The sequence below is a fragment of the Hyla sarda genome, chromosome 13, assembly GCF_029499605.1.
Source record: "Hyla sarda isolate aHylSar1 chromosome 13, aHylSar1.hap1, whole genome shotgun sequence".
In the NCBI taxonomy this organism is placed as follows: Eukaryota; Metazoa; Chordata; class Amphibia; order Anura; family Hylidae; genus Hyla; species Hyla sarda.
Window position 1 is genome coordinate 16,716,855 of NC_079201.1, and position 17,159 is coordinate 16,734,013.

At 42.2% G+C, this 17,159-nt stretch overlaps 1 protein-coding gene across 9 annotated transcripts in view; it reads right to left on the minus strand.

The window, feature by feature from the left end:
• Positions 1-17,159, minus strand: part of EPB41L1 (erythrocyte membrane protein band 4.1 like 1) — a 140,290-nt gene that overhangs the window by 92,346 nt on the left and 30,785 nt on the right. For 6 of the 9 annotated variants that reach the window (XM_056549948.1, XM_056549953.1, XM_056549947.1 and 3 more), the window contains exon 2: positions 3,702-3,737. The gene's annotated coding sequence lies outside the window, so the exon portion shown is untranslated. Of the gene's footprint in view, positions 1-3,701; positions 3,738-3,814; positions 3,895-17,159 lie in introns of those variants that run through there. The other 3 variants (XM_056549949.1, XM_056549951.1, XM_056549950.1) reach the window with 2 other exon arrangements.

Below are 17,159 nucleotides of genomic sequence, written 5' to 3' on the forward strand. Positions count from 1 at the left end.
TAGAGTTAAACTCAAGATGACATAAATACACAACTATGTTGCATTATCAAATAAGTATTATATGTATTATAGAATATTATTATCTGTAGGGAGACTCTTAGGTATTTGGCTCTGTTTACACTGGATGTTGTTCATGCTGTGCTGGACTTGTTGTATGACAGATCTGAATTGCAGCCAATGGACCCCCATGACTTTTAATTGTTTGCATTGGTTTTCTGCCAAGGTTCCAACTGTTCCCACAATAAAAATAATGATGCATTTGTGCTGTGAAACCCCTGATGGAACCCCAAAATACAGGTGTGAACAAAGCCTTATTCACATGTTACATCTTAAAGGGATTCTGTCGGCTCTATATAATGGTCAGAGTTCAAGTATCAAGAAGGTGTTGCTGAACTGCAGCATGCATGCCTCCTCCCTCCACCATGCCTCCCGGCCTTGACTGGTTGATGTACTGGGATAAGTGTTGGAAGACGAACCCTGTACATCAATCAAGACAGTGAAGGAGAAGGCAAGCATTCTGCTGTTGCAGTTTAATGTGTACTCTGCCAGAAAACATCTTATCCCAGCAGCGGGACCCCCGCGATTTCCCCTGCTGCACCCCAGTCATCCGATGCACGCAGCATACTCTGTTCCATGTTGGATGACTGGCAACTACAGCTGCAATGCCCCCTCCATTCATGTCTATAGTAGCCGTCATGCCCCCTCCCATAGACATGAATGGAGGGGGTGTGGCGTGGCATCACGAACACAGAAGCTCCAAGCTTCCGTGTTCTGGATGCCTCCGCTACCGGCCTGGAGATTGTAGGGTTCCCCACCGGCGGGACCCCCTGATCAGACATCTTATCCCCTATCCTTTAGATAGGGCATAAGATGTTTTCCGATGGCGTACCCCTTTAAAAGGTCTTTTGGAGCTCCATACAATGAAGCTGCATGCACTCTGTGTGCTGCTACATGCTGCTACATACAGTGATGTATAACAGAGCTGTTCTTTTACAGATGCAATGCTTCTAGAGAAGAATACCTTAGTAATATGCGTCCAATGGAGCATACCACTATTTGTTTTCTGTTGGATTCATATGGAATCTAATAAAAAATGTACTACAGTGGTGTCCTTTACTTTTATAATTCAGGGGGTTCTGACAGGGCAGAATCCATTCCTATCTTTGGCTCTCGATATATACGGTGGATACACAGAGCTTTGGGCAGAGCCTAGGGTTTCCACCTCTTTTTTTTTTTTTTTTTTTTTGGTGTTTTTTTTTTAGACCTTAATAAAAACACCACAAAGAACTGCCCTTTCATTTTTGTGGCTTTTTTTTTAAATTTATTTTTCAAATAGTGGATTTTAGTTTTGCAGTTCTTTGGCATTTCTCCTTCTGCGTTTTTATCATCATCTCATCAAGTCATGTGATTCTTTCATCATGTGATTCAAGGATTTCTGAGTCATCATGTGACTCAATTAGGAATAAAATGCCAGGAAAATTTAAAACCTACCCTAAGGGATATCATTAGTCAATTATACATAATGCAGTTCTCTCATTCACTAGCCCATATACCTCCAAACCTCATATACAATATTCTATAATGTCTGCATGGGAACAAAGCAGCATCTTGCATCGGTCTCATCTGCCCTGTACACTGCTTTACATATTCTACCATATTTAGAACTTTGCATCAGCAACTAGATACCTATTTACATTTTGTGATTTTACATGTGAGAATAATAGGATGCATTGTAAGAAGCAGTACTAGGAGTATTCGGTGAAGGTTAAATGGTAGTATGGAAAATTGTATGTCTCTTTTCTGCATTTTTTTTTCAAGTTTTGGAGGCAAACTCCCCAATATTAAATAAATAAATAAATATAAATAATAAATAAATATAATAATAAATATTTAATAAATCAATTTTCTAAAAAATGTATTACAATAAAATCCCACAAATATCAATTGTGCAAAAAAAAAAAAAAAAAAAAAAAATTAAGTATATTTCACTATTTTCATGATCTCTTCTTGCTGTCAGTGAATAGAAACTGTCTCACTTACATATTGCGGCTGAGAACCTGTCCTAAGTAAGTCCGGTTGGTTTATGTGCTGGGCTTGTAAAAAAAAAAAAAAAAATAAAATAGAGGGAACTTGTCATGATCAACATGGTGTCTGATCTGCAAGAATTGTGTTGGGGTACGTATGATATTCCGGGCAAAGATTTTGTCTGCTGCAATCAGTCGGCGCCCGGACCCCGTGGACCTGTGCCGTCACCATTGACAGCAACGTAGTCTGTGCAGAATTCCACCAAAATAATGAGCATGTTTTTTCTTTAGCCGCATCCGTAATCCTGAATTTCCGCAGCAGATTTTTTTTTGCCATGAAAATTCTGTAGTGTCAATAGGTCAACGGAAAACCCATTTAAGCCAATTTTAGAATGATGCAGCGGAATTTCGTAGTGTGAACATACACTTATACAGCAGGAGGAGCTGAGCAGATTGATATATTGTATTGTGGGAAAAGATTTTGTGAAATCTGTACTTCATTCATTTAACAGTGTTTCCCAACCAATGTGACTCCAGCTGTTGCAAAACTACAACTACCAGCATGCTGGTAGTTGTAGTTTTGCAACAGCTGGAGTCACATTGGTTGGGAAACACTGCCTTATAGTGACAGCAAGCATAGGTCTTGAAATCTCCGTAAAGTTAAAAATAAAAGTTTAGAACAAAGCTGCAGAGCATTTCATTGTACAGTCAACCTTCCTTAAAGGGGTACTCCGGTGAAAAACTTATTTTTTTTTAAATCAACTGGTGCCAGAAAGTTAAACAGATTTGTAAATTACTTCTATTAAAAAATCTTAATCCTTCCTGTACTTATTAGCTGCTGAATACAACAGCGGAAATTCTTTTCTTTTTGAAACACAGAACTGTCTGCTGACATCATGACCACAGTGCTCTCTGCTGACATCTCTGTCCATTATAGGAACTGTCCAGAACAGCATATGTTTGCTATGGGGATTTCCTTTTACTCTGGACAGTTCCTAAAATGGACAGAGATGTCAGCAGAGAGCACTGTGCTCGTGATGTCAGCAGACAGCTCTGTGTTTCAAACGGAAAAGGATTTCCACTGTAGTATTCAGCAGCTAATAAGTACAGGAAGAATTAAGATTTTTTTTTTAGAAGTAATTTACAAATCTGTTTAACTTTCTGGCACCAGTTGATTAAAAAAAATAAAAAATAAAAAAAGTTTTTCACCGGACTACCCCTTTATTTAGTAAAGATTGTGCAACCCCTATAAATGAACTGAAATACGTCATGCAACATTGTGTTTTTTGCAAATAAGAAATGTCATGATCTTGTATGACCAGTATGACAGTAGCTGTCACAATATTGGAAGCAGCCAGCTCTGACTTATAGGTTACCATTGCATGGAACTGGTTATTTAGTACAATAAATATAATTTAAAAAAAAAAAGTATCAGTCAGGTCATTGATAACTAACATTCTGCCTAATAAAGTCAGCTTAAGTTAATAAAAAGTAAAAGGTATACGAGTAAAACACCAGCGACATCAGATGCAAAAGAAAGACAGGGATTAAGGGATCATGTACGACAATAGGGAGGGGGTATTTAAGTAGACGTTATGTTATAGATTCCGTAGAAATACATTTTATAGTCAGGCTACAGAATACATGTAGGAATGTTAGTGTAAATGTTGTACTTACAGCTCCCGTACTCCACAGGGCTCTTCTCGAAGGCTGCTGCAAAACAACAAGAAGACATTAGCAATGGGTTAATATTAAAAGTAAACCTTTAGTCTGCACAAGAACTGCCATACCATTACAGATAGGTAAAGACTTCGTGGGTGCTTCAGTATTAGGGATCAGATCCTAATATGTGGGTGCATTGCACCCTTGGTAGTGAAGGGGCGAGCCTTGCCAATAGACAGCAAAGCAGTGGGAGTGTACAGGAACTAGAGAGTGATCCTCAAACAGGTTCTGGAGGGCGGTGCTGCAGACAGTAAGAAATCTGCACTACCTGCACTTGCCGAAATATTACCTGTGGAACAACTCCACCCCCCCTAGAGCGACCTTCACATACCTGTGACACACACGCAGCCTCACTTCATAAACTCGCCTCACAGTGTAACACAACATAACATAGCCAGATCACTATACAACTACTGATTCCAAATACAGCAAAGGTAAAAATCAGCCCTTCAGGTACAGACGAGTAGTATGCACATCCAGTACCGTCAGACTGACATATGCTTCCTAATATAACCTGTATTGTTACATAGTTACATAGTTAGTATGGTTGAAAAAAGACATATGTCCATCAAGTCCAACCAGGGAATTGAAGTGAAGGGTGTAAGGGGATAAGGGGAAGGGATGTAGTTTTATAATTCTGCATAAGCTTTAATGTTATTTTGTTCCAGGAATGTATCTAACCCTGTTTTGAAGCTGTTAATTGTTCCTGCTGTGACCAGTTCCTGAGGTAGACCGTTCCATAAATTCACAGTCCTCACGGTAAAGAAGGCGTGTCGCCCCTTTAGACTAAACCTTTTCTTCTCCAGACGGAGGGGGTGCCCCCTCGTCCTTTGGGGGGGTTTAACCTGGAACAGTTTTTCTCCATATTTTTTGTATGGGCCATTTATATACTTATATACGTTTATCATATCCCCCCTTAAACGTCTCTTCTCAAGACTAAACAATTGTAACTCCTTTAATCGCTCCTCATAGCTAAGATGTTCCATGCCCCATATTAGTTTTAGTCGCGCGTCTCTGCACCCTTTCCAACTCCGCAGTGTCCCTTTTATGAACAGGCGACCAAAACTGAACAGCATATTCCAGGTGAGGCCGTACCAATGCTTTATAAAGGGGGAGTATTATGTCCCTGTCCCTTGAGTCCATGCCTCTTTTTATACATGACAATATCCTGCCGGCTTTGGAAGCAGCAGCCTGACATTGTGCTATTCTGTAGTCTGTGATCTACAAGTACACCCAGATCCTTCTCTACCAGTGACTCTGCCAGTTTAATCCCCCCTAAGACATACGATGCATGCATGTATGTCATACACTGTGCATCACCTCATACACCTTGGCTATTTCACTTCTTCAATCAAAACCTGAAATGCGTGATTCTATGGTGCAAAAGATTTACAGTTCCCTAAATGGCAGAAAAATTTGAAGCTCTGCAAATGATATGAAACTGACCAAAAAGTCACTTGTGTTTTTTTAAGGAAACCTCTCCCATGTGATTCAGAACTGAATGACTATAACAAAACTATAACAAGGGGGCATCCTCTACGTCTAGAGGAAAGAAGGTTTCTACAGAAGCACAGACGGTGGTTCTTTACTGTAAGAGCAGTGAGACTGTGGAACTCTCTGCCGGAGGAGGTGGTCATGGGGCTGCAGAGTTCAAAAAGGGTCTGGATGCATTTTTGGAGAATAATAACATCGCTGGTTATGTATACTAGATTTATAGGGACAGAACATTGATCCAGGGATTTATTCTGATGCCATATTTGGAGTCGGGAAGGAATTTTTACCTCTAGTATGAGGGTTTTTTGCCTCCTCTGGAACAACTCCGTAGAGACTCATTAGGGATATAGGTTTAACTTGATGGACTCTGGTCTTTTTTCAACCTTATGAACTATGTAATGCAATAAATAAAGGACATGATATATGTTTTTGTACTTCCAAAACATGTATCATTGCCTAAAGGGGTAGTCCTCTTTGTTCATACCCTAAAAATAAATTGATCATAGGGTATCCTCATGCTGGCACCCCTAGCTATGAGCTGTCACTTATGGGGAAACCTGGCATTGAAACATAGAATATGTCTGCAGATAATAATCTTGCCCATCTTGTCTGCCTAATATACTGACTATTATGAATAGTCCCTGTCCCTGTTATATGAAGGATAGCCTTATATCTATCCCTATCTTATATGAAGGATAGCCTTATCCCTATCCCTATCTTATATGAAGGATAGCCTTATCCCTATCTTATATGAAGGATAGCCTTATACCTATCCCTATCTTATATGAAGGATAGCCTTATACCTATCCCTATCTTATATGAAGGATAGCCTTATACCTATACCTATCTTATATGAAGGATAGCCTTATACCTATCCATATCTTATATGAAGGATAGTCTTATACCTATCCCTATCTTATATGAAGGATAGCCTTATGCCTATCCCTATCTTATATGAAGAATAGGCTTATGCCTTTCCCTATCTTATATGAAGGATAACCTTATACCCATCCCTATCTTATATGAAGGATAGCCTTATGCCTATCTCTATCTTATATGAAGGATAGTCTTATACCTATCCCTATCTTATATGAAGGATAGCCTTATACCTATCCCTATCTTATATGAAGAATAGGATTATGCCTTTCCCTATCTTATATGAAGGATAGCCTTATGCCTTTCCCTATCTTATATGAAGGATAGCCCTATGCCTTTCCCATGCATTCTTAAAGTCCTTCACTGTATCTGCAGCTGCCACTTCTGCAGGAAGACTGTTCCATGCATCCACTACTCTCTCAGTAAAGTAATACTTCCTAATATTACTACAGAAACATTTGCCCTTCTAATATAAAACGATGTCCTCCTGTGGTAGTTTTTCTTTTTTTAAATATACTCTTCTCCTTTACTGTGTTGACCGTACATGAAGTGTTGTTTCCCTGCAGCACCACTGCAGGGACAGTGAAGCTTTAGATTAATGTCATCGAAATCATGGCCACATGTTGGGCAGTCCGGATCGAGCAATTAACTAAGAAATATACTAGGGATTATCTGGCAAAAGAGAATTTCCTCTAAGGTGGAAAGGACCCAGATGAAGAGCTAATTTGCATACCATTTTTCCCTGGTAGCATTGCCTGGCATTTTTTTTTTAAATCAACTGATGCCAGAAAGTTAAACAGATTTGTAAATTACTTCTATTAAAAAATCTTGACCCTTCCAGTACTTATTAGCTGCTGAATACTGCAGAGGAAATTCATTTATTTTTGGAACACAGTGCTCCCTGCTGACATCACGAGCACAGTGCTCTCTGCTGACATATCTGTCCATTTTTGGAACTGTCCAGAGAAGCATATGTTTTCTATGGAGATTTTCTCCTACTCTGGACAGTTCTTAAAATGGACAGAGATATCAGCAGAGAGCACTGTGGTCGTGATGTCAGCAGAGAGCTCTGTGTTCCAAAAAGAAAAGAATTTCCTCTTTAGTATACAGGAGCTAATAAGTACTGGAAGGATTAAGATTTTTTAATTGAAGTAATTTACAAATCTGTTTAACTTTCTGGCACCAGATGATTAAAAAAAAAAAAGTTTTCCTGTGCACGTGAAAAAACACAAAAATATTAAGACCCAGAAATTCTTTTATGAGGTTAAATTACTGCCATAGAGGTACTATATTTACTTAGGACTTGCCTGCTTCCAGTACTTATTAGCTGCTGAATACTACAGAGGAAATAGTTTTCTTTTTGGAACACAGTGCTCTCTGCTGACATCACGAGCACAGTGCTCTTTGCTGACATCTCTGTCCATTTTAGGAACTGTCCAGAGTAGGAGAAAATCCCCATAGCAAACATATGCTGCTCTGGACAGTTCGAAAAAAAGTTTTCGACGGGAGTACCCCTTTAAAGGGGTACATTACTAAGTTTCATACTTATTCGAGGATAGGGCACAAGTGTCTAATTGTGGGGGGTCCAACCTCCGAGATCTACTGTAATCTCCAGAACAGGGCTCTGTCTTTCCCTGTGGATGGAGCAGGATGTCTGCATGCACTCAATGCATTATCCATAGGAAAGCTGGAGATCTCCAGTGCTGAGGTCCTATAGGTAAGACCCCCCCCCCAATCAGACACTTATCCCCAATCCTACTGACAAGGGATAAGTTTGAAATTAGTGAAGTACCCCTTTAAGGCTCCCTACACCAGTCTCCAGGTAGAAGTATTATAGGAGAGCACCCAGAAGAAATCCATGCATGAGTACCCAGACGAAATCCATGCAGGCACAGAAGGAAGAACTTTGCAGTAACAATTCATGAAGATCATAACAGCTTCTTAATAAGAATCTACTGTAAGGGCTATCACCAATTCCTGCTTCAAAGGCTTCTCACCCAGCCAACCTATACCCTGCAAGGAGCAAAACCTCGAAACAGCTGTCTACATATGGGTCCTCCTTGTTTGGCTGATAATCCCTAGTCATGTTTCCAGGCCCCGTGATAGGTTAGACTGTTACTTAAAATGGGCAGTCCAGAAAAAAATTATGATTTCCAATCAACTAGTGCAAGAAAGTTATACAGATTGGTAAATGACTTTTATTTAAAAAAATAAAAAAAAATCTTAAAGGGGTACTCCGCTGCTCACTGTTCTGAACGCTGGAGCCAGCGCTGGGAGTCCGTGATGTCATAGCCCCACCCCATCATGATGTCATGTCCGCCCCCTCAATGCAAGTCTATGGGAGGGGGGGGGTGGCAGCCGTCACGCCCCCTCCCATAGACTTGCATCGAGGGGGCAGGGTTTGACGTTAAACGGTGGCGGGGCTATGATGTACCCTTTTAAGCCTGCCAGTGCTTATCAGCTGTTTTATTCCCTGAAAGAAGTTGTGTACACTGTGCTTTCTGCTGCCACCTCTGTCTATGTCAGGAACTATCTGGAGCAGGAGAGTTTAGCTATGGGGATTTACTTTTGCTCTGGACAGTTTCTGACATGGACAGAGGTGTCAGCAGAGAGCACTGTGGTCAGACTGGAAAGGACTTACCAACTTCTTCTGGAGCATACAGCAGGTGATATGGATTGGAAGGATTAAGATTTTTAAATAGAAGTAATATACAGATCTGTATAACTTTCTGGAAATAAAGCGGTAACATTCTTCATTCTGTAGAAGAGCTCATTTGCATACATTTTTCCCAGGGAACATTGCTTGGCCTAGAACTATCCTTACGCCAGCTGGCAGTCTCCTCAAGGAGAAAGACTACCTTCTGGTGCCAGTAGTTTAGAAGAGTTACCAGAAGAAACCCATGTAGGCACAGATTATACAACTTTGCAGTAATGATACATGAAGATCATAGCAGCTGTTTCATAAGAATCTACTGTTCGGGCACCGGCCCACCACTGTTTCTGAAAAGCTAAGGCAGACATTTACTAATATAGCTTGAACTTTATGATGTTATGGGGGCCATATACATCTGGACTGGAGAAGTCCTTGCACCCAGATAGTCAGTGGTCCAATACATTTGCTTCTGGTACCTAATGTTTTTTCTCCTGATGAGATTTCTTTAAAGGAGTACTCCACTGGAAAACATTTTTTTTTTTGTCAACTGGTGCCAGAAAGTTAAACAGATTTGTAAATTACTTCTTTTAAAAAATCTTAATCCTTCCAGCACTTATCAGATGCTGAATGATCCACAGGAAGTTCTTTTCTTTTTGAATTTCTTTTCTGTCTGACCACAGTGCTCTCTGCTGACACCTCTGTCCATGTCAGGAACTGTCCAGAGCAGGAGAGGTTTGCTATGGGGATTTGCTTCTACTCTGGGCAGAGGTGTTAGCAGAGAGCACTGTGGTCAGACAGAAAGGAAATTCAAAAAGAGAAGAACTTCCTGTGGATCATAGAACAGCTAATAAGTACTGGAAGGATTAAGATTTTTTAATAGAAGTAAATTACAAATCTTCTTAACTTTCTGTCACCAGTTTATTTAGATTTTTTTTCCCAGTGGAGTACCCCTTAAAATGTAACCTAAACGGACTACGAAAGTCTAAATTAATTACCCCTACATACATGTACAGATTTGGGACTATTTAGCCCATGTTTTGTCCACATGTCACAGTTATACATTGGTGACCTGTCAATTGTCAATCAGGCTTTTGAGTCCTGTACACAAACAGTATATGTTTGTAAAGTGGACCTGCCGGGAAACCGTTCCGGTGTAATTCAGCGGTTTTTAACATTTTGCCTATGTATTTTGTCGGCGTGTGCAAAAATCCTGATGTGAATGCAGTCTTTATTCTGAATTCCCTTCCAAAATATTTTATCCTTTGTCTGTTTTAACGCCATGATGGATAATCTCTGTAAGCGCAAAGTTGCTAGTCTACCCCTGAATACGTTCTGGCAGCTGCCTAGCAACAATTCCAGCTGCCAGAGATGGACACACATGATTTTTATTTTAGTAGAAACCAGCATGGTCGCCGTCTGTTCTGCACAAGTAAGTCACTTCAATGTATCTGAGCTGCCATAACAGAGACAGCCTATGAACAGGTGTGAAACTTTCTGCAGGAGAGCATCCATGTTTTTCGAATCCTTTACAACCCCTTTAATGCATTTCACATGGGAAGATGGCCAACGACATGTAGCTATTGTGTCAGAATGCAAAACCAAAAGTCATCACATATTTTAAACCACATGCCGGCCAATATTGAAGCAAGATGCCTGTCAGGATCCGGGTACTGAGAGGATACTGGTGGTGGATCCTCTGTGTCAGTGGGGTGATGACGTGGGCCGCACCAGGGGAACGGAGTCTAAGGGGTTACTGGTATTCACCAGAGCCCGCCGCAAAGCGGGATGGACTTGCTGTGGCAGGTAACCCCCAGGTCGTTCCACCCGATAGCGACTCAACCCCGACTGACTGCTGAGATAGGCGCGGTACAAGGGATTAGGCAAGAGCAAGGTCGGACGTAGCAGAAGGTCAGGGCAGGCAGCAAGGATCGTAGTCAGGGGCAACGGCAGGAGGTCCGGAACACTGGCTTGGGACATACAAGGAAACGCTTTCACTGGCACAATGGCAACAAGATCTGGCAATACAGGGAAGGGGAAGTGAGGTAATATAGACCAGTGCACAGGTGAAATTACTAATTTGGTCCAGGCGCCAATCAGCGGCGCACTGGCCCTTTAAATCGCAGAGAGCCTGCGCGCGCGCGCCCTAGGGAGCGGGACCCCGCGTGCCGGGACTGGACAGACTGAGGACAGGTCCGGTAAGCAGGCTGGGATGCGAACCGCGAGCGGGCGCGAACCGCATCGCGGGTCGCATCCCTGCTAGAGACACTATCGCAGCGCTCCCGGTCAGCGGGTCCGACCGGGGCGCTGGGAGCAGGTAAACGCTGCGAGCGCTCCGGGGAGGAGCAGGGACCCGGAGCGCTCGGCGTAACAATGCCCTTATAGAAGTGAATGGAGGTGCAACATTGCTGGGCAGAGATAGGGTGGATCAGATTGAATAGGTAGTCAGCACCACTTGATTTTCTAAGGCCATGTTCACATGGTTAGAACACCACTTATTTAAACACCAATGAGGCTATATTAAAACATAACATTTACTTAATTTGATAGAAAATTATAAGAGGTACGCACATACACAAACCGGGGAATAAGATTGGGAGGTGAGGCCCTATTCTAATAGTCCCTAACAACCAATCTCCTAATTAAGGTGTGGAAATGGGAGAGGGAATATATAAAAAAAAAAATAGTACAATATACACAATTATTGTGGTAGGTCTCTTTAGCCTACGCGTTTCGCCCATAGTAATGTTGGGGGCTCATCAGGGATAAGAAAACCACAAAAAACATATTATACATAGGGTGTACCTGATAGGATAGATACAATAGTTGATAAAGTGATACAAAATGAAGTAGGCAGGCGTCTTAGAAAGAGAAAGGGAATCATGTTCACATGGTGTAAAATGTGCAGAACGTCCGTGCACATGCAAACATTCCGCACATTTGAATAGACGGCAATGCATTTCCGAGCAAAATCCACAAAAAGAATAGACATATTATTTTGGCCAACGCTGGAATCGAGGTTTGAAAAATTTTGAATTTTCACACCGTAAACAGTGCAGCAGAAATTTGAAATAAATGTTGCAGCGGAATGTCCGTGCTGAGGGAATTTACCCTCTCCAATTCAAAGTCACATTTATAATGAACTTTTCTGGGCGTAATTCTGCAGAATAAATGAACATTTTCTAGATCCGCATTGAAACTTCTGTAGTGTGCACTAAGCAGCAGAATCCCGTTGAGATCAAATGTAGCCGACAAAATTCTGCAAAAGCATAAAAGGGTTTCATAGACTGGATCAAATAATTTACTTCTTACTTCATGCAAAAGAAATTCTCTTTCATTCAGATGGACATTATTGCTCACATTTGGTCCATAATGGTTATTACCACTAAATAACAAGGGAATTCCTCCAACCTTTATATAAGTGGAGTCGGGAAGGAATTTTTACCTCTAGTATGAGGGGTTTTTGCCTTCCTCTGGATCAACTCAGTAGGGACTCATTAGGGTTATAGGTTGAACTTGATGGACTTTGTTTTTTTTTTCAACCTTATGAACTATGTAACTATGTAACAAGAGGCAGTAACAGCAATGATGTAAAGGTGTGAACCAGCCCTAAAGCCATCTATAGGTTTTTAGATAGACTTAAGACACATGATGTGATGTGAGGTAATGCTGAAAGATCTTTCCTCTAATAGCTCATAAACACGTTTTCATTGGAGACATTGGCCCTCATTTACTATTCTAAACCCGACTTGTTTTGTCGGTTTTTTTTTGGCGCATCTTTGCCTGCGACATGTCGCAGACATCGTGCGACAGGATGCAACATTTTTTCCCGACGGACCCGATGAGGATTCTCCCAAACCCGAAAAAGGGGCGTAACCCGACATTTCTGAGCTTTCCCACGTATTTATAAAGGTTTCCAACCCGAATTTGTTGAATTGTTGTGGATTTTTTCCCGACAACTCAGAGGAGTTGGAAATCAAAACCAACAAAACCCACGTGCGACAAACAGGATGCGACATAATAATAAATACCAGGGAAAAAAAGCAATCGGGTAAGAAAGCAAGATAGACTTACAACCCGATTTTCTAAGTAAATGAGGGCCATTGTGGCATAGTCTTGCAGAAACTATAGCAATAATTTCTTCTTACAATCGGTTGGCATTGACTGATATAGCTATTTAGTAAATTTGTGCGCTATTAAGTGTGCACTCTATAATGGTCTAAGCTAGAACTTCAGAGAATTGTACAAGCCTATAAGCATTCTGTTATGTACATTTAACCCCGGATGCCTGTGGATAAAATAACTACAGTGACCCCTCGACTTACGATGGGCCCAACATACGATAATTTCCACATGCGATGGCCTGTCAGAGGCCATCGCATGTTGAAGGCAGCATCAACATACGATGCTTTTGTATGTCGGGGCCATCGCATAAACGGCTATCCGGCAGCGCTGACTGCTTCAGCTGCCACCGGATAGCCGTTTACGGTGCCCTGTGCCCTTTGCTGACGATCACTTACCTGTCCTCGGGGCTCCGGCGGGTCCTCTTCGGGATCCTCTGCATCGTCGGCGCTCTCCATCATCGTCATCACGTCGGTGCGCACGCTGTCCCGTCATGGCGACGGAGAAGCGGATGCCGGGGAAGAAGAGGCCTTACCAGAGCGTCGGGGACACCTCGGGGACCGGCGACAGCGATGGAAGGCGACATCCAGGGCAGCGGTGACGAGCGGTGACGGTCCGGAGCGGCGGGGACACGTGAGTACAACCTCCAATACCAGTGGTCTTCAACCTGCGGACCTCCAGATGTTGCAAAACTACAACACCCAGCATGCCCGGACAGCCAACATCTGGAGGTCCGCAGGTTGTAGACCACTGTCCTATACTTTACATTGCACGGATCCCTCAACATGCGATGGTTTTAACAAACGATGGTCCGCTTGGAATGGATTACCATCGTATGTTGATGGACCACTGTATACTGTTGAAGATTCGAAGCATGATCCCTTAACATATTATTTCCATGTACTTTCCTCACTTTTCTGTTATGTACATAGTCCCAAATCCTTCTCTAAACCTAGTTATATTCCAGGAAGAATTTACTGGATTTATTTCAAACATGTTGGTAAAGCACGATATAAACATAAATCTTGGTTCTTCCTATACATGTGCACTTTGCAGTAGAACCCAAGGCTAGTAGACTGTGCCTTACTAACACATGGCATAGGCTTCCAGAACTTACTAAGGGATATCCAATATGTCTTCTGCATCAGTTTTATCCTTTCTGTTTACAACTGAAGGCCTACAAAATTTGCCATTTAAATCTATGGTTATTGTGATAAATTCAGAGTTACCTGAAAATACCATGTACATAGTTTCAGATTCTACACAGGTGCCCAGCAGTTTCGTAAGCAGACAAAGGTGGTCCATTGAGATTAAAGGGAAACTGACAGCATCTTCACCCACACTAATCTGCAGGTACTACCATAGTTCAGGTGATGCAGATTACAATGGTCTTTACCCTTTTTTCCTACATGTTGCTGTTCCTGAGATATCACAAAAAAGCCTAATATTTAAATTAGGGTCTTTGGGCCTTCCCTAGCCCCTTGGTGCTCTGGACTCCTTCCCATCCGTTCCCCGATGCACGGCTCCAATGAACTTTCACACTCTCCTTCTACTACAAGTAGCCGCTACATATTGTGAGATTCCGCACATGACCGGTGATAGTCTGGGCATGCCGTGTTGTAGATGTGAGCGCACATGTGCAGGATCTCATAATGTAGAAGCTATTTGTACAAGAGGGAGATTATGAATATTTATTAGGGGGGCGTGAATCAGTGACCATCCGAGAAGGAGGAAACGCCCCAGGGCACCAAGGGGCTAGGGAACGTCCTAAGAACAAAAATACCCTCATTTACATATAGGGATTTTTTGTAATATCTCTGGAATAGCACATGTTGAAAAAAAAAAAGGTAAAGACCATTGTGATCAGCGCTAGCCCCACTGTACCAGAAGATTAGTGTGGATAACGCTGTTGTCAGTTTTCCTTTAAACAGTCACCCTTATGTCATATGCCCTGTTGGTGCATCAAATGGAAAATACTTTAGGTCGAAAGGCAGAATTATATCAAAATTTAGCCATAAAATCTGCATCTAAAATCCATCTGTTATTAACTGTAGATCTATTTACACAGTGGTAGAAATCTGCAGCAAATATATGCAGAAAGGTGCAGATAAATGACATGGCACTTAATTTTCAGTGCTGAAATATCCACAACACAGTCTTGAAATAGAACACCCAGATTTTTCAGCGTCATGTGGGAAGTCTAAGCCATTTCCCATTGTATTCAATTTGAAACAGATTGTCAGATTGGTGCAATGGGTGACCGGAAGATCCTCTTGGTGGACACGAGCACCGACTGCTACAAATAGCCTCAGACTGGGCTCACCAAGGTATCCAGGCACATTCTGGACAAGAACTGCTTTCAATTGTATCTGCATCCTCAGGACTTAAACACAATTGAAAAGTATGGCATTGGCTATTGGCGCCTGAGGCTATATTCACATGTCAGAATGTCCGCACGGAAGATCTCTGTGCAGATATTTTTCAGACTCGGGAAAACCACTGAGACCACTCTGGAATGCACCGTCTCATAGACTGCAATGCATTCCATGCGGAGTCTGCAGAGAAAATGGGCATGTCCATTCTTTCTGCGGACATCAAATTAGAATTTCCGTGCCAGATGTTTCCGGCGTAGAAATTCTGCTTTGTGCACAGTGCAGCAGAATACCATCGAAATTAATGGATAAAAGCAGAAAAAGGGGGTAAAAAATGGACGTGACTGTGGCGCCCTCCCTAGAACAAAACCCACCAGAGTCCACCAAACCCCCAACAATCGTTTCGCATTCAATGCTTCCTCAGGGGGCGTGGGTTTTGTTCTAGGGAGGGTGCCACTGTCACGTCCATTTTTTATCCCCTTTTTCTGCTTTCATCTGTACACCGTACCTGGAAGACACGGTCGAGGACGCTGAGGCAGCCACTCATCTGGATCTACCAGCTCTGAGCGATTCTACATGCGCATCGAGTTGTTGTGCTCTCAGCACAGTAAGGTGTATTATCCAGCAATTGACACCTGTATACAAGCAATATTCCACTAGGAGCGCGCCTCTTCTTTTTTCTCCTATTTCAGATTGAAATTATTGGGACTGAAATTCTGGTGTGTGAACATAGCCTAACCCCAACATTTCTTTTGTAGGCTGCAGGCTGCCATAGACCTGCAGCCTACAAGGGATCATACATCTCTCTATCTGTGTGTATATTAAAGGAAAACTGTCATATGTTTTCTCCCGCACTATCCACAGGTACCGATGGATAGTGCAGAAGACGATGAACATTTTGAGTCCTACCTTGCCTGGATGCGCTGCTCCGTTCGCCCCTTAAAAGCAGTTTTTCTGTATATTTAAATTAGCTGCTAACTGGCATGGGCGGGGTTACTGCCTTCATCTGGCACTGTGACATAACCGCCGCCCGGCCCGCAGCACCGCCCGGCTAATGAATATTCATATAATGTCTTAGACACTCTCCTTCTCATCCCGGCCGATACTGCGCATGTGCGGGATTTACTCCAGCGCTCCTCCGGACTAATGAAGCAGCGCTGAAGACCACTTCCGAGTATAGTAGGAAATCCCGCACATGCGCATTATCGGCCGGGATGAGAAGGAGAGTGTCTAAGACATTATATGAATATTCATTAGCCGGGCGGTGCTGCGGGCCGGGCGGCGGTTATGTCACAGTGCCAGATGAAGGCAGTAACCCCGCCCATGCCAGTTAGCAGCTAATTTAAATATACAGAAAAACTGCTTTTAAGGGGCGAACGGAGCAGCGCATCCAGGCAAGGTAGGACTCAAAATGTTCATCGTCTTCTGCACTATCCATCGGTACCTGTGGATAGTGCGGGAGAAAACATATGACAGTTTTCCTTTAATGCTTTCAGCCTAAATCTGATGGCTGGTTTTCATAATAATGGCTGATTTTCTTGTGATGAGAAGATAACCATAGGAGGCTATTATTAGACTGTATGGTGGACATCTAACAGCAGACAAAGAAGTCTTCTGCCTCCTTGTCAGGTGAAATTTGTCTTATAAAGAAGGCTTTGTTTTAAGTGCTACCTCTCTAGTTTTAAGCTGAAAACACAAGACTTTGATGGCATGGGAGAAAAGACTGTTCCTTTCTTTGATTGATACACAATACATCAAAAGGGATGACTGTATGAATTAAAAAGACAAATTTACTCATCTTAACAACAGCGATTATTTTTGTTAGCTTCTCCATAGATGATGACCCAGTCATTAGAAGTCAACTCTTCTTAGAGAGCAAAATAGTGAGTCTGGCAATAA